Source organism: Rhinolophus ferrumequinum, chromosome 13 (assembly GCF_004115265.2).
Source record: "Rhinolophus ferrumequinum isolate MPI-CBG mRhiFer1 chromosome 13, mRhiFer1_v1.p, whole genome shotgun sequence".
Lineage (NCBI taxonomy): Eukaryota > Metazoa > Chordata > Mammalia > Chiroptera > Rhinolophidae > Rhinolophus > Rhinolophus ferrumequinum.
In genome coordinates, this window is record NC_046296.1 from 25,087,048 (window position 1) to 25,105,254 (window position 18,207).

The 18,207-nt window shown below is 45.6% G+C and overlaps 1 non-coding gene across 1 annotated transcript; it reads left to right on the plus strand.

Annotated features, from left to right (window-relative positions):
• The first annotated feature begins 5,668 nt into the window (after positions 1–5,668).
• TRNAM-CAU (transfer RNA methionine (anticodon CAU)) lies at positions 5,669–5,742 on the plus strand. Its single transcript has one exon. It is a non-coding gene; the product is annotated as a tRNA-Met (tRNA).
• The last annotated feature ends 12,465 nt before the right edge of the window (positions 5,743–18,207 follow it).

Genomic DNA, 18,207 nt, shown 5'->3' on the forward strand with positions numbered 1-18,207 from the left:
ATTTACCTACTATAAACTGAAGTTGAGGAGAGCAGGAACTTGATCTACCCATTCTTTATTCCTTCCTGTGTCCTCTGTGCATAGAACAATGCCTGGGCCGCAGTGAGCCACTGATAAATTTCTCTGATGAATGAAGTGACCTCTAAGCTGGATCCCAAAAGATGACTAAGGGTTGGCCAAGGAAAGGGTCAGGGAGAGAAGAGAAGATCTTCCAGATGGAGGGAACAGCATGTGCAAAGGCTGGGGGAAGAGAACAGAATTACAGGAAGTAATGCACTATGGCGAGCGGGTTAGTTTGGATCTTCTCGGAAGCAGGAGCCAAGAAGGAATTAGACCTGCAAGAGATTTCGTGGGAAAACATTCCTGTGAAGAATAAAGGGGAAGGAAGAGGAGGAGGCAGAGGGAGCTTTTGAATCGTGATGCAGGTCTCATACATGTAAATGGAGCTGGGGAAGGAAGGAGGATTGGAGAAAGAGTTTCAGACTGCGGGACAGTTTAAAAAAGTTTTAGCCAGGCTGATGGGGAGTCCCTGAGCGAAAGTTATCCCTCAGAGGAGGCCGCGACAGGGAGGAATAGGTCTGATCTAGAACCTGCTGTGCTCAGTCCTTGGCTGGGAGTAGCTCAGGGGATGTGTGGCCTTGGTGTGAACCCAGTGAAGCCTTGGAACAGGAGAAGCCGAGGCTGTCTGTCAGTCAACTCTGCTCCCTGCCGCAGGAGATCTCAGTGGCACAATTCCATGGCTGCCCAACAAGCGGAGAGGGCAAGAGAGGAAGAAGGGAGAGGTGAGTCTGGAGAGCCACGCAGGGGTTCAGAAGACGAAGGGTCCTCCAGGCCCCTATCAAAGAATTGGGCTTTATCCTGAGGGAAGCGGGATACCATAGTATGGTTTTGTGCAGTGGGAGTAAATGACTGGATTTGCGTGACAGGGGATCACTTTGGCCACGGTATAGGAAAAAAAAAAAATCAAAACTGGATAGAAGTCTAGAGCAGTATTCCTGGAAGTTGATTAAGGGGGTCAAAGCATAGTGCTCTTTTTTTTCCTCCATCCTCACTCTGAAGCGCTTTGAGAAATAGACACAGGGAGCCTCCTAGAGGAAGTCAGATATCACCTTCATTCCTGATGAAGATGCTGGAGAATGTGCCTTGGTTCTGAGGGCCAGATGGTTTTCCTAGCTCTCTCGGCCCAACTGTTCCCTCCAGTCTGGGTCTTGAGACAGCCCACCCAAGCATCCGTTTGGGTCTCCTCTACAGACTCAGGGAAAGAAGAGGCTGAATCTCCAGCACTTCTTATGGTCTTTTCATTGTTTAGCTCCATCTGATAGAAATGTGGACACCCGTCATCCAACAGGGCAGTAAATGGGGTGGAGGAGGCCCTGGGTGTTAGTCTTAGAAGTATGAAGATGGGAAATCAGTGTTTCCAACTGTCACAGGTGAGAGATGATGGTGGCCTGGGCCAGGCTGGTAGCATTGGAGTTAGAACAAGGAGGACAGAGAGAATGAATAGGACTTAGCAACTGATTATACAGTGGGAGTGATGGTTCTGTGTGCTCACAGAAAGATCAAGGATGAGAACCAGGTTTTTGGTGGGGGAAGGGTAGGGCCGTTCCCTTCCACTGCCAGCCCACGGCTAGCCCATGAGGTACGGTGATGATTAATTTTGTGTGTCAACTTGACTGGGCCATGGGGTGCCCAGACATTTGGTCAACCATTATTTTAGGTGTGTCTGCGAGGGTCTTTTTAAATGAAATTGACATTTGAATCAGTTGACTGAGGAAAGCAGATTGTTCTCCCTAATAGTGGTGGGCCTCATCCCATCAGTTGAAGGCCTGAATAGAACAAAAAAGCTGACCCTCCTATGAGTAAGAGGGAGCTCCTGCCGTCTGATTGATTGAGCTGGGACACTGGTCTTTCCTTGCCTTTGGACTCCAACTGAACCATTGGGTCTTCTTGGGTCTCATGGCTGTTGGCTTTCAGACTAGAACTTACACCATCAACTCCCCTGGTGGTCAATCCTTCAGAGTTGGATGGGACCTAGACCATCAGCTCTCCTAGGTCTTCACCTTGCCCACTATGGGTATTGGGAAAGTGAAACCAGAAATCTAGCTCTTAACCTTAGCACCTCACCTATACAAGAGCCCACATGCTTGGTTTCAGCAAGAGAGGAGTCTCACACTTCTCCCACCGAGGTGTTTTCAGAACTTTCTGTCCCCAGGTACACCAATTCGAGATTGGGTTCAGTTGCAAATTACAGACACCTGGAAAATAGTGGCTTATACAAACTAGTTTAAATTTCTTAGCATCACAAGTCTAGATTAGAGGTAGGCAGGTGAGGGCAGCAGCAGTGACCCCCTCATGTTCTCAGTGGCCCTGGCTCCTTCAGTCTTCCTGCTCTCCCTCCCCGAGCACGTGGCCCTCATGCTCCAAGGATGGCTGCACACCCTCCAGCATTTTGTCCACAGTCCAGGGAGGAAGAGGAACAATAGATAAAAGCCACAGGCCAGCAGAGCTTTCTCAGAAACCCCACTCAGAGGCTCTAATTTGCATCTCACTCAGCAGAACTGTGTGACATGGTGACTCCACCTGCACAACGGTCCACCCACCTGACACCCCAAACAAAACCAGGGTTCTGTTAGTGAGAAAGGTGAGAACAGATGGTGTGTAAGTCAGTGGTTTTCAAATTTTAGTGTGCTTCAGAATTACCTGGAGGGATGGTTAAATCTCAGATCTGTCCCTTCCCCTCTCCCCACCATTTTCCCAGTTGAGGCTGGTGACAAGGGAGCATATTTTGAGAACTGCTGGCAGCTGGCATTGTCTGCCACCCCAGGGTATGGCGCCGTGAAATGTGCAGAGCGGGGTGAGTTGACCACTGAACACTGACTGGCTTATTCATAGAGTGGCCACCGTTGACTTTCAGAGTCAACCTCAGTGTGGCTAATGTGTCATCTAGTTTGGTTTTGCCCTTCCTGCCATCCTCCCACTTCCAACAGCCCACCTGCCTTCCTCTTAGCCCACATATGAAGCTGGCTTCAGAACCTTCTGGCTGAACCACGAGTATGTTTGCATAGACTTTCAGTCAAGGGGCCACAGAATCCACCTCTCAGGTGCCTGGAGAGGTCAGGACCGGGCTGCTTCCTGCAGAGCTTTTCTGAAAGGCTCCCAGCAGCCCTTTCTGAGAGGCAAGTTCTAGAGAAGTGCTGCTTACCCCATCACACATCTGCAGAATTCATTGCTTCCTTTTGGTATAAGCTTCTGACCACACGTGCCGCATGAGTATCTAAATATCCTGCAGCTAGAAAAGCCTCCCATGCAGAGAGGTGCCCACCTGTGTTTTGATGATGACGATGTTATTTTTTTAATTGAGATAACATTCTCATACCATACAATTCACTTTTTAAAGTATACAGTTTAGTAGCTTTTCATATATGCATAATGTTCTCCAACCATCACCACTAATTTCACAGAACATTTTTATCACCCCATAAAGAAACCCCCTACCCTTTAGCAATTACCCTCTAACCTCCCACCACAAGCTGCTAGCCCCTGGCAATCGACTTTCCGTCTCTATGACCTGTGTATTCTAGAAATTTCATATACGTGGAATCATACAATTTTGTACCTGGCTTCTTTCACTTGGCATAATGTCTTCAAAGTTTATCCACGTTGTAGCAGGTGTCAGTACTTCATTCTTTTTTATTCCACTGTGTAGATATATCACATTTCATTTATCTATTCATCAGTCGATGGACATTTGAGTTGTTTCTTTTTCTTGGCTGTTGTAAATAATTCTGCCATGTATATACTTGGGAGTTGAATTGTTGGGTCAACAATTCAACTTATTGAGACACTGCCTGACTGTTTGCCAAAGCCACTATATAATTTTACATTCTCACAGCAGTGTATGAGGATGCCAATTTCTCCACATCCTCACCAAAACTTGTAATTCCTGACTTTGATAATAGCCATCCTCGTAGATGTGATATGGTAACTCACTGTGGCTTTGATTGATGCTGTTATATTTTTTTAAAAATACAACTAAGGGTGTGCATGAGAGCTGTCTCCAAATATTTGAGGATTTGTCAGTTGTAAGGGAGGACTTAGAAGTTGCTATGGCCCCTGGCCCAAAGTTAGAAGACCTTGCTAATGAAGAGGCCAGTCAGGCAGCATTTCAGCACCTCCTGTGTGTTCAGCACTGTCACAGTTAAATCACTGAGCTCTTGCTGCGTGCCAGGCTCCTTGCTAAGTGCCAGAGATACAATAGTTTCCAATCTTCCAGCCATTCTAGGAGGCAGACCTTGTAATCCCCATTTTAGAGATAAGGAAACTGAGGCTCAGTCAGATTATATCATATATATATATATAAGGTTACACTGAATAGACGTGGGATTTGGACCCAGTTTTACTTGACTCTAAAGGCAGTGCAATTAACCATCACACTCAACTATTGTGAAAGATGTGGAAGTATAAGATGTAAGGCTTGGTTTCAAACAAGTGGGCAATTCAGTTGTAGGAACAAGCCTGAAATGCCGGAAATAATGGCAAATTGAAGGAAAACAGTGTATAACTAATTACTGAGGAGTGTGGTGGTACCAGTTTTGGAGTAAGTAGGAGTTTATATCAGTCAGGATTCACTAGCTTATGGTAACAAATAACCCCAATATCACAGTGGCTTAAAGGAACAAATGTTTATTTCTCTCTCATGCCTCATGTCCATCAGGTATCAGCAGGGGGACTCTGCTCATAACAGTCACTCAGAGACCCAGGCTAACAGAGGGAGCTGTCCCGTGTCAGATGTTTCCAGTTGCTTTGCCAGAGTGAGACAGATTGTGAATCGTGCACTGGCTCTTGAAGCTCCTATCTGGCATTAACACATCTTAGTTCTGTTCACTTTCACTCACCAACACAAGTGATGTAGCCACACCCCACTTTAAGGGGCAGGGATGTACAATCCTACATGTGCCAGGAGGCGTACTAAAGGTGTTTTATGGACCACCATGGCTCAACCAAGTTCTTAGACAGAATCAGGTAGGATTTGTGGGTAGCAAGCACCAGTTCAAACCATGGTCAGAATGAAGTCTCCATTTTTACACAGAAAAATCTAGGCCTGCAAATAACTAGGTCAGTGAACCACCCACTGACAGGTGAGCTGGAATACAAGAACATTATTCATGATTCTCTCACCATCAAGAGATGGGGCCCCATACCGGGAACTTAGACGACCTTTGTTCCTCTTTATCACGGAACAGTCATCCATTGACTTGCATCGTGTTCCTTCCTTACTGTGATGTTTTCAGATGAAAAGTTTTTGTTCTCTGCAGTGACCCAGAGGAAGGTCCCTTTGATCATTTTTGCATTGTGTGCTTCCTGTCACAACCAGGGTTGAACAGAGACCCAGGTAAGCCAGGCTGGGAGGAGAGGTTGCCTGAGTCACAGTCTATGCACTACTGCCGCCAGCGGCCCAGCTCCCCTGCAATCTCCAGCCAGCTCTCCTTGTCAACCAGACTGCCCTGTGAGAGGCTGGTAAAGCACACACAGCCCTGCACAGCGAAAGAGACTGAAGGAAAGCACATGCTGTGATGGAAACAAAACCTGGCAATGATTGTATAGATCTGTGTTTCTTAACTTTTGAAAAATCTATGTCTTGTTTAGATCAACATAAAAATCTTGGGGCGGCCGGTTGGCTCAGTTGGTTAGAGTGTAGTGCTCATAACACCAAGGTTGCCGGTTCGATTCCTACATGGGCCGGTAAGCTGCACCCTCCACAACTACATTGAAAACGACAACTTGACTTGGAACTGATGGGTCTTGGAAAAACATACTGTTCCCCAGTATTTCCCAATTAAAAAAAAAATCTCAAGGTCATGCCCCACCCAATATTCTGATACATTGAAAAGCACCTCTCACCTGTGTATCCCCATTTGCCAAGAATATTTTACTGAATTTTATTTTCTGTATTTTTATTATAAATATCCATTTTCCAAATATAAAATTGTTATAAACTTGAACCTTTCTCTTGCACACATGACTGTATTCCTCCCTAGGGATAGGAGCCCTGGCTGAGAATCTATGAGTTCTAGCACAGAATCTGACAAATGGGTTACTCGCCATATTGATTCAGAGCATAACTTTGGAGCCCAGCAAACGTAGGTTTGAATCCAGATGCTGCCATTCAATGAATGTGCAGCCTTGGGCAACTTCCACAAGCTCTCCAGACTTTAATTTTTATTTCATTTATAAAATGGGAAGAAAGAACGAGTATGACCTGTTCCATGGGGGTCGCTAGGAAAAACCAGATCAGATAATACACATAGACCATTTGTCACCAAGTATATATAATGAACGCCCAGCAAATTGTGGCCACATTGTAGTTTGTTGCCCAAAATAGAATACGACCCATGGTCATACAGAACTGAGAATTTTCGCAATGTACTATTTTTACATCTTAATTTCTTTGGGCTTCTCTGCTTCCTCTTTTTAAAAAAAGACCTCATACCTACTCAAATATTATTATTTTTTTTTTTGGAAGAGGATGACCACAGACCAAAAAGAACTTAAGCTTTGCATGAGCTCTTCACTGAAACATAGCCAAGTCAATAAAATACTATTTTAACTGAGAGAGTCACAGGACAATGGAATGGTGGCTCTGTAGGACGGGGAGGGACCTCAGGGATCTGCCAATCTTTCCTGACTGATGAATAAATTGAGACCCAGCAATGTGAAGGGACTTCTTCAGTCCCAGAGCTAGTAGTGCAGCCTATGTGAATGGCACCTCCTAGAGGTGGGCAGTGCACAACCACCAGCTGGGTAGCCTCATGGCCCTGCGTGTCCTTCTGGAATAAGGAGGGGATAAGATGGTCCAATCAGAGGGTATCTCAGGACTTCTCCTAGGAATGTTGGGCCAATGATGCCCACTCCTTCCCCACTCCTTGGAAGGATGAAGCCCAAGAAACTGCTGATGCTATCTTACAGCCGTGAGAGGAGAGCCTGTCTGAGGAGAGAGGTCACCTGGAGGTGAGAGATGGAAGAAGAGATACAGAATCTAGATGGCTTTGTTCAGTCCCTACAATCCAACCACGCCTGAACGTGGATCTACCCATGACTACTTTTTGCTTAATTGTTTGTTTGAGCTAGTTGGTGTCAGATCTTCTATCACTTGCTATCTTGTTATAATTAATAGAGGAGCCTCAGAGTGCTATGCATACCTCAGGAGGAAGGCTTCAGATCACAAAAGTCTTCCTGGACCAGGATGCAGCAAAGAAGGATCTAAAAGGAAGAATGGGATGTAGATAGGCTGGGAAGGGAGAGACAATTCAGGGAAGGAAAAGACCTTGAATAGATGCCTGTGAAAGGAAAGTCTGGGGTGAGGAGTGTTTGGGGAATTATGTTTAAGACAATTTGGCCAGCACGTTGGGTACCTACAGGGAGTAATGGGAATTAGGATTGTAGACACAGTTTCCTACCAGCCTGTGAGGGTTGTTCTATTGTGGTGTAGATACTGAGGAGTGGGACAATCAGAGCTGGGTTTCAGAATGAATTCAGTAGTAAAGGAGCGAGATAAGAATGAAAGGAGAGAACTGGCTGGGAGGCTATTTGTAATCAACATAGTAAGAGAGAGAATCCATGGCTTCTGGGGTGACCAGCTGTCCTTGTTTGCCCAGGACTGAGAGATTTCCCAGGATGTGGGATAGTCCCAGGCAAACTGGAATAGCTGATCACCCTAAAGCATCACCCAAAACCAGAGGAAAGGATTGACAGATTTCATTGAGTAAAAATACCATGCATAAAAAACAGAAAATAGTCTAAACACACCTAAATGTCACCGTTTTTCTCTAGAAGAAAATTAAAATAAATGAATATCTCTTTTGAGACTCAAGCCATCCGGTGATGCCTCCCTGCACTTTCTGACCCCTATCATCCAATCTCCTTGTGCCCTGTACCCCTTCAGCACCAGGAACCTCCCCACGTCTGAATCTCCAAATTCCTACATCCCATTTTATCCTAAATCACCCATATTTTCAGCACTCTCTTGCCTTTTCAGAGCCCTCCAATACTTTCGTTGCTCCTCTCCCTTCTGTCTTCATCCCCTACTCTAGCCAGACAAGAACACTTCATCAATCACTCCAAGCAACTCAGTCACCGGTCCTGTGCACTTAGCAAAACTTGAGATTCTGGGTCAATCCCACAATCGATCCCCCTTCTACATAAGGGTGTAGGGAAACCTTAGATGAACTCTCAATGCTGCCCACCAAGGCTTCTTTATGTTCCTCTCTTCCACAACCCCACACAACTTTTTGAGTCCTAGCTCTACTACTGCACTGGCGGTGTGACCTTGGGCAAGTTGTGAGGATTAGATGACTTAACACGCATAAAACACTTCATACGGGGCGTGACATGTTGTGTTAGTTGTTACTGATGCTAGGATTTTGATTGCACACGTAGAGGAGTTGAGTCAGTGTCTCAACCAGTAGGTCATGGCATGAGGCTTGTCGACAAATCAGTCAAAATGCCCTTTTGCAAAGATTTAAACAAACATTTCATCAAGGAAGGCACAAATAAGCTCCTGAGAAGATGCTCAACATCATTAGTCATCAGGGAAATGCAAATAAAAACTACAATGATATACCATTACACACATTTTAGAATGTCTTTAAAAAACAGTCTTACCAAGTTTGGGCATAGATGTGGAGGAACTAGACCTCTCACACTATTCATGGGAATGTAAAATGTTTGGAAAAACAATTTTGCAGTTCCTTTTTTCTTTTCTTTTTCATTTTATGGCAAGTTCTTAAAATATTAAATATACACCTACCATAAGACCAAGCCATTCCACTCCTAGGTATTTAGCCAAAAGGAAAGAAGGCATATGTCCACACAAAGATGTGTACGCAGATATTCAGAGCAGTGTTAGCTATAATAGCCCAAAACTGAAAACAACGCTAATGCCCCTTGACAGAGACATGGATGGATAAACAAATTGGGGTATGTCCATGCCATGGATATACTTCTCAGAAAGAAAAACGTAGCAACATGGACAATTCACAGAATTATTATGTCGAGTGAAAGAAGCCAGAAAAGAATAATACATCTCTATGATTCCATTTATATAAAATTCTAGTAAATACAAACAAATTTATGGTGACAGAAGGCAAATCAGTTATTGCTTGGAAAATGAGAAGGAAGGTGGAGCGGGACAGTAGTGATAAATTATGAATGTGCTTGAGAAAACTTTTTGGGGTGATGGATATATTATGTTGATTGTGCTGGTGGTTTCATGGGTGGATACATGTACTAAAACTTATCAAATTGCAGACTTTAAATATATGTAGTTTATTATACATGAATTATGCCTCGACACAGCTATTAAAAAACGACTTTTGCAGATGAAGAGTCTCAGCTTTGCAAAAAAGGGAACCCAGCTGCCCTGGATGTGAAGTAAAGGTCACCCCTATTGGTTAAACACTCTGAACTAGTGAAATAACTAGACTATGAATAAATGTACAATTACTGTTTAGAATATATTTCTTGTAACGTTAATCTTATTTATAGTAGTTTTATTTCATTTATAGTTGTATCCAGAATAATAAACCCCTAAGACATTGTGGTTAACTGTCCCAGAGAGCAGTTTCCAAGCTCTCGGCCTCACGTGGAAGGTGCTGGCTCGGTTGTTAGATGGCCATCGGCTGTAATCAGATGGCCGTCCGCTGTGGCTGGGTGGCCATCAGCTGTTACCGGTTTGCCATTAGCCACTAATGTAACTGCTGTGGCTACAGTAGGGGGGTTGGTTTGCAGAGAAGCGGACGGTGGATTGCAGCTAGCAAGTGCTATTAGCAAGCGGGTTGTGGATTACAGATTGTGTTGATACTACTTCCTGTGTCTCGCCCGGCCGCCAGCGAGACTGGGGTGCCTCAGCAAGCACTTCCTAGCCCACACAGCCACAATGACCTTTGCTTTCTCTGGCCTATGCTGGTTGGAGAACCATCCACATCTTCCCACCCCTCCACAGGGCTCCAACTCCTGAGAACAGTGGCCACCAGGTACCACACACTGTGTGGGAGCTACATGTCCTCCTGCCCAGAGTCAGACACCATTCCTACCTGGCTGGAATCCCGCTTGTCGTGCCAGGTGTCCGAGTGGGTGGTGGCCCTGGTACAAGACGTCCACAACTCCAGGAGCCTACGACAGCAGCAGACTACCAAAAGGAAGGTGACACCTTCTATGGCCAAGAGGGTGGTGTGCCATCCGGAGGCTCGAGTCTCCCAGGCAGACCGTGCCTCCCATTCCTGGCACCACTCCTCAAGGGCCTCCCGAAGCTGAGCTTTCACATGTATAAACTGCTCCATTACCCCTTTGGGGATTCTGGCCGGTGCTGTTCCCTGCTCACTGCACCATGTGTCATGCAGGATCTCTAGTCCCCTCCCTGCACAAGAACACAGGATAGGGTGAGGACGAAAACGGAACACCAACGGAGCCATAGATAGGGGAGTCATACCACTATAATCTTGATGGTGGCTGGTCGAGACACAAAATCAAACACCCACCAGTACTCCAACAAGGGGTCTTCCTGCACCCCAGTCTCGCTGGCGGCCGGGCAAGACACAGGAAGTAGGATCAACACAATCTGTAATCTACAACCCACTTGCTAATAGCACTTGCTAGCTGCAATCCACCGTCCGTTTCTCTGCAAACCCACCCCCCTACCGTAGCCACGGCAATTACATTAGTGGCCAATGGCGAACCGGTAACAGCTGATGGCCACCCAGCCACAGCAGATGGCCATCTGATGGCAGCTGATGGCCATCTAACAACCGAGCCAGCACCTTTCAACATGAAGGCCCAGGAGGAAACGCTTGCTGAGTCCTCAGTGGAGGATGCGGGTGAGGTCAAGCTCGTCCTCACCCCCAGTTTGGGGAGGACTTGGAGCCCTTGCCCTGTGGAGCATACATTGTGAGGCCAACGCACAGCCCTGGAGAATGACTGTGGACTATGGGGAATTGCCTTCCATCCCTGATTTGGTAGACCGCTTGACTGTTTGCTTGGGAACGTACCACCATGTAGTGGAACTGGCGGATCTTTGCTTCCTGTGTCTCTACCGGCCGCCAGTGAGACTGGGGTGCAGGTGGACCCCTCATCGGGGTACTGGCGGATGTTTGCTTTTGTGTCTCGACCAGCCGCCATCAAGAATATAGTGGTATGACTCCCCTATCTATGGCTTCGTCGTTGTTCCTTTTTGGCCTCACCATATCCTGCGTTCTGGTGCGGGGAGCAGGACCAGAGACACTGCATTGCAGACATATATAAATATTTTCCAAAGCTAAAATAGTTGCCCCTTGAAAAGTCTTAAATGGTTTATTAATAATTCCAAACAATTATACATTGTTTTCACAATAAACCTAGGATTAAAAGAAATATATCTCAAAAAGAAAAAAAAATGAAACAAATGTTCCCAATAGCAATTAGCACCAATTTAGTAAAATGTAGATTAGGACGGTCTACAGTTCCTTAAATGGAAGCCAATTCCTGGGACTTTCTCTCCATACTTGAATCTTCCTATCTAAGCCAAACTCCTCCTTTGATTTAATTCAGCTTTTCACAAAGGGCAGCAGCTGCTAAGCAGCTCTCGGCCACGTGAGACAAATGGTAAGTAGATGGCTGCTAAGAGATTGTTTTTCCCCAAAGGGGAAAGGATGCCAAACCCCAGTGGGAGAGGGCAGCCAGGAGCAGGAGAGTGTGCTCACCACAATGTGAAATGACCAAAAAGGAAAAGTGCCCAGGTCACGTTGCCTGAGTGTTCTCAAAAGCCCTTTGGCACTGAGCTCAATGTTCCCTCTGGAAGAAGAGCAAGGGGGCCCTTGTGGCAGACAGCAGTCACGAGCTAGCCCCGTGGCTGTGGGTGAGCCGCCTGGCCTTTCCATGCCTCGGTTTCCTTGCCTGTCAAATGGGAATGCTAATACCCACCTCACAGGGTTGCTGAGATGCTAAAAATTGCTGAGAACCCTGAAAGTGTTTTGAAAAAGCATTTTGCAAATGTAAGCTATCTGAAACCAGAGAGAACTTGGAGAAATTATCTATTAACCAGCTTCTCCATCGTTTTTCAACAATATCCCACCAATCAAGATTAGGCTGAGCTTTAACTTCTGGCTGTTGTGTTATGAAAACAAATAGATATTTGTCTTGTGTCCCGATTATACAAACTCCTGTCCCTCTGGAGATCTCAAGTTGCTCCCCTGGTTACCACCCCCTACTCCATGATGTATTTAAGGAAATTCCAATCTAACTGAGACATGACTCAAGGGCTGAATTGTGGTTGATTTTAATGTCTGACTGGAAATCAGCAGTCCCACCTGCGTCCTTACTCTTCGTCTCTGTTCTTTCCAGAGCTGAAGTCACAGACCTCTCCCCTCCGGTCCCAGGCAACCCCAACCTTTTGGGCCATCCTGTCCTGTCTCTAGCATCTGCCTGTGCCAGCAACCTGCATTTAGTTAAGTTAGCAGGCAAATCCCTATCCAGTCTCATTCCTGCATCTCAGTCATCAGAACCTGCCCAGGAGCTCTAGTTGCTTAGGATGCGGGTCCCACCTTGTGCGTTCCAATCACTGTTCCTTTCTCCTGCCCTGGCAGCAGGAGTCTGCCCCTGAGTTCTGGCCAAGTGCCCAGGCTGCAGTCCTCTGTGAGCAGACGTGCCTGGTGAGCTGACGTGACCTGTGAGGACGTCTGGATAAAGCAGGTTTCACAACCTCAGCACTGTTGACATTTTGGTTCAGATCATTCTTCATCGGGGTGGGGGTTCTGTGTATGGTAGGATGTTTAGCAGCATCCCCGGTCTCTACCCACTAGATGCCAGTGGCACCCCTCCCCTGCGTTGTGACAACCTAAAACGTCCTTAGACATTGCCCAAATTGTCGCTGATTAGGAATCACTGGCATAACGCGTTCTCTGAGAGCCCCCACTGCTGCCACCTGGAAACCCCTGTTGCCCCTTGAACACTTTCTGCCTCTGGTCAGTGAACTGATTGGCTGGTCTTCCACTCTAAGGGACACTTGGAATTTTTGGCTGTCGAGCCTCTGAATTCTTTTCCTGGGTTTGAGAAATCCAGTCTAACATGAGTGTGAGGCAGATCACCTGGTGGGAGACAAAGACCACTGCTGAGGTCAGGCCGTCTCTCCCAGCTTCTCTTGTGGATAGAACTGTAGTTGACCTTCACGCCTACTCAGGTCCTCGGGGCTGGAAATGCCATTTTGTTTCAACTGTGTTAAAACCTTTCTAGAACACAGGTAGCTCCCAAATCACAAACACCTGCATTACAAGGGGGCCTTGAGCTCACCATCATCGCCAGAGCATAGGCTGCCATGCGACTTCTGGGGGATATTTGTGTGTTAGTTTAGTGTGGAGTTTTGGAGACCTATGGATCCAGAAAAGGAAGTGATGGGACCTGCTTTACTAGCCCTGACTCCAGGGGAAAACTGATCCTCCTTGGCCCAACGCTTTCTAAGGAGTAATGGAATAAAGAAAGCACGGACGGGGGGTGGGGGAAGTCAATAGATCTTACCATACAAAACTGAAAAATGGCTGAACATGAAACAATGCCTTGAATAAAATGAAACTGTCCATAAACTGAGAAAAATAGTTGCAATGAATAAAACAGGCAAAGGTTTGCTAGTCAATGTATATAGAATTACTCAACTTGCTAAGAAAAAGATTAAAATCTTAATGGAAAATAAAGACAAATGACACATCAGCTTATTTGCTGAAACAAAAAAAATACAAATGACTAGGAAACCTAAGAAAAATGCTTAGGTGCCCTAGAAATCAAAGACATGAAAATTCAAACCATGATGAAATCTCATTTCTCAATCTATCAGATTAGAAAATATGACCAAACATAATATTCAGTGTGGGCCACGCGGGGATGAACCTGCTCCCTCAACTCTGCAGAAGGAGGGTGAAAGGGCCACTGTCTGGAGAGTGGCTTGAACACATATATTAAGTGCCCCGAGAAGGATGTCATGTCCTTTTCATCTGGGAATTCCTCTTTCAGAAGAGAAGGAATAACCAGCCATGCATTTTTAAACCTGGCACGCTGGATTTGAGCACAGGTACTGGAGCCAGACTTTACGGTTCAAATCTGGGCTCTGCCATTCGACCTCTGTGGGTTTCCATATCCCCATCAACAGACACAGGCATTACAAAACATTTTAGGGCTGTTATCTGGATTTAATATTTGTTAATATTTGCAAAGTACCTACAACAGTGCCTGGCACATAGGGAGCTCTCAGTAAGTATTAGTCATATATGCAGTATTGTTTATAATAGCAACACAAACACACACACATACACACACACACACACACACATACACACAGGAAATAAACTAAATATCCAAAATTTGGAAAGTAATTAAATAAATCATGATGCATTTATACACTATCATTGTATATGGGCATTAAAATAGTATTTTAAAAGAGTATTTCAAGGCATGGTAATGATGGAAATAAGTAAGCCCCCCATAATTAAAAGAAATTTGTGTCAGATATTCAAAACGTTAAAAACTCTGAATGAATACCATGAACCCCCTTTATAAATAGACTTTAGTTTTTCAGAGCAGTGTTTGGCTTACAGTAAAATTGAGCAGAAGATACAAAGAGTTCCCATATACGACCCTTGTCCCCTGCCCCCATATACACGGCCTAACCCACTAGCAACATCCCCCACCAGAGCAGTACATTCGTCACAATCTATGAACCTATATTGACACAAAGTCTACAGTTTACATTAGGGTTCGCTCTTGGTGTTGTGCAATCTATGGATGTGAACAAATGTATAGTGACATGTATCCACCATTATACGATCAGACTAATTTCACTGCCCTAAAAATCCTCCGTGTTCCACCTATGCATTCCTTCTTCTCCAACTCCTGGCAACCACTGACCCTTTTACTATCTCCATAGTTTTGCCTTTCCAGCATGTCAAACAGCTGGAAGCATTAAGTATGTAGCATTTTCAGGTTGTCTCCTTTCACCTGATAATAGGCATTTAAGGATCCTCCATGTCTTTTCAGGGCTTGAGAGCTGAATTCGTTTTAGAAACGAATAATAGTCCATTGTCTGGATGTACCATCATTTAGTCATTTATCTGAAGGGCATGTTAGTTGCTTCCAAGTTTTGGCAATTATGAATCAAGCTGCTGTAAACATCTGTGTGCAGTTTTTATGTGGACATATGTTTTCAACTCATTTGATACCAAGGAAAGGTAATCACAGGATCATATGGTAAGAACACTCTTAAATTTGTAAGAAACCACAGAACTGTCTACCAAAGTGGCCATACCCTTTTGCTTTCCTACTAGCAATGAATGAGTTTCTGTGGCTGCACATCCTTGCCAGCATTTGTTGTTGTTAGTGTTTTGGATTTTAGTCTCATAGGTATGTAGCGGTATGCCATTGTTGTTTCAATTTGCATTTCTCTAATGATCATGACCCCATTTTTAAAATTGGATTTGTACTGTATCTCTGAACTCTTTCAGGTGTTTGCTTTGCATTATTTACTGAGATTCTCCTCGTTTTATACAGAATCTATTTTCAAGAATATATTTTACCTTGTTTACTATTACCCCACCTGCTTTCAAAGTACCTACTTGAATTGTTTTTCAAACATATAATAAAAGTTTGTTTACTTGTAAGTATAAGACTTCCCTCCTCTGAATCCTAACACCATTTCTGGAAAAGTGGGTGTGAGGGATAGTGGTGTATGTGGGGGGACTTGAGGGGAACGTCTTATGTAAATGAAAACCCGTAAAATGCTAGCTTAAAAACTGAGAAAAAGTAGTTACCACTTTGGGTTGGTGGCTTCTCCCCTTACTTCTGCCTGCAGAATTTTTAGTAAACTGCAAAAGTCACATTTCAAAACTTTCTGAGACTATGGTCTTATTTTCCCAATGATTGGGAAATGACAAGGGAAAATATCACAGAGAGGTAAGTGACTTGTCTGAAGGCCACACAGCCGGTTAGTGGTGAGTAGGGGTGGGAACCCAGCTGCAGTTCTCCCAGCTGGGCTACCTACTGTGCCTCATATGTTTACTTCTGAGCTCTAAGACATTGGGTTCCAAGATAAACACAAGGCTGGCTCCAGTGGCTCATGAGTCTGGTTTTCTTTCCTGAACCTCCTGCCCTGCTGCCCTCTCTGAGCTGCCAGGACTACCAGACAGTTCAGCTACCACAAGAGTTAAACTGTGTACTAGGCTGAAAGAAGTGACCTAGTTCAAATATTGCAACAATGGTGCTGGGCTCAGCTAAGGTTATCTTACTTCCTTTACCCTTGACCTAGCCAACAAGCCGCACTGGACCATAGACACTGGGTGGTTTTGTTCCTCACTTGCACATAGCAGGCCATCATCAATATTTGTTAACAGGCAAGGAAGGTAGAAATGAGGCACGAGTCCTTGACCACGCCCCTTAGCCATTATCTGTGTGGCTGTTAAATAACCTGATGAAAGATGCTGACCCCTGAGACCTTGAGGTTTCTGGATAAACACAAGGCTGACCCTAGTGGCCCACACGTCCAGGGTTCTTTCCAGAAGGACAAGCGTCTCTGACAGTTATCAGGGAAGCCACCAGGTTTTGTAACTGGGCATTACAGGAAGATCACAGAGGCAGTGTCCACTTGAAAGGCTTTGAGAAGAAAATCAACATAGGGCCAGCTAGCCAAGATTTCACAGCAAGTGTCAGCTGTTTGTTGCTGCTCAACTGGAAACCCTTGAGAGGGGGCCCCAGCTGCAGTGGGGAGGAAGGGGAAGCTGTGGGCAAACCGGTTTAGTAGCCACCTAAGGAGGCTCCCCAAGAGGGGATTCCACGTGAACTTTTCAGAAGTTCAGAGCAGTCGTGCTCAAAGGGCATTCCTGGGCATTCAGAGCCTCAGCATCACCTGGGAACCTGTTAGAAACGCAAATTATCAGGCCACCCCCCTGAACTGGGAACTCTGGAGGTGGAGCGCTGCAACCTGTGTTTTAACAGACTAAATCTGTGATTTCACACGTAACTGTGATGGAGGCTGAAGGTGGAGAATCTTTACAAATAGACTCCTTAAAAAAATCCCCCACCATCCTATCCCTGATCGCATAATCCTTCTTTCTCCCTCCCTCCGTCTTCCTCTCTCCACCCCCTTACCCCCACGATTGGCTGGCTGAAAGCCATAGCTTGAATCTGTGCGGTGAGGAGCCCAGGTCATTCAGAAGCTGATTCACAAATCATCGGCTTCCTTCCCCCTAGCTTTGCCCCAGGCAGGAGCCCCTCGACTTTCACACAGTCCTTATTCAACACTTTGTGCTGACCTTACTTTTGCATTCCAACTGAGCACAAAGCTGAGGCCTGTTTTCCCATTATCTGTCGGATGAATGCTTGGATTGGTGTCCAGGCTGCCCGGTCGTGCTTGGTAATCCGAAACAGAGACCTGGAAGTCTCAAGGCAAATTCTGGCTTCCTGCGGCGCAGCCAGCCACAAGCCTGTTGGACAGGTAAGGACGTTGGTACCCCAGCGCCACCCTGTGGCAGCGAGGGGAAGAGACGATCTTGGTCCTGAAATCTGCCCTGGGCTTGGGATGGGCAGGGATCTCACATTACACCTCATCAAATCCATACATAACAAAACGGCCATTTAAAGAGCATTTACTCTGTGTTAGGCACCGTGATCATTGCTGTATTTTGTTATAGCCTCAGATTTTTCTATGCAGTAGATAAGGTCACACAGCTGAAAAGAGCCAGGCCGTGTGTCCCTAGGGTCTATACAGAGGCCATACAAGTAAGCCCCACTGTCCTTCTGGCCACTTGCTCCGTGGGCAATGCCCCTTAAAGTGGTGCTTCTCAAACTCACACGTGGAGGCAGCAACCCGGGGTCTTGTTAATATGCAGATTTTGATTCAGCAGATCTGGGGAGGGACCCAAGATCCTGCATTTCTGAAGGCTCCCTGGTGATGCTGATGCTCGTTCTTGGACTACATTGAGAGACAAAGACCTTAGAGCAGTGCTGTCCAAGAGAACTTTCTGTGGTGATGGAAGCGTTCTAACTCTATGCTGCCCGACGGATTGGCCATGAGCACTTGAAATGTGACTACCGCAACTGAGAAACTAAATTTTAATTTTAGTTAACTTCGATTCATTTAAAGAGCCCCCTGCAGCTAGGGTCTTCCCTGCTGGATAGAGCAGGGTCCCTCATGTGGGAGGC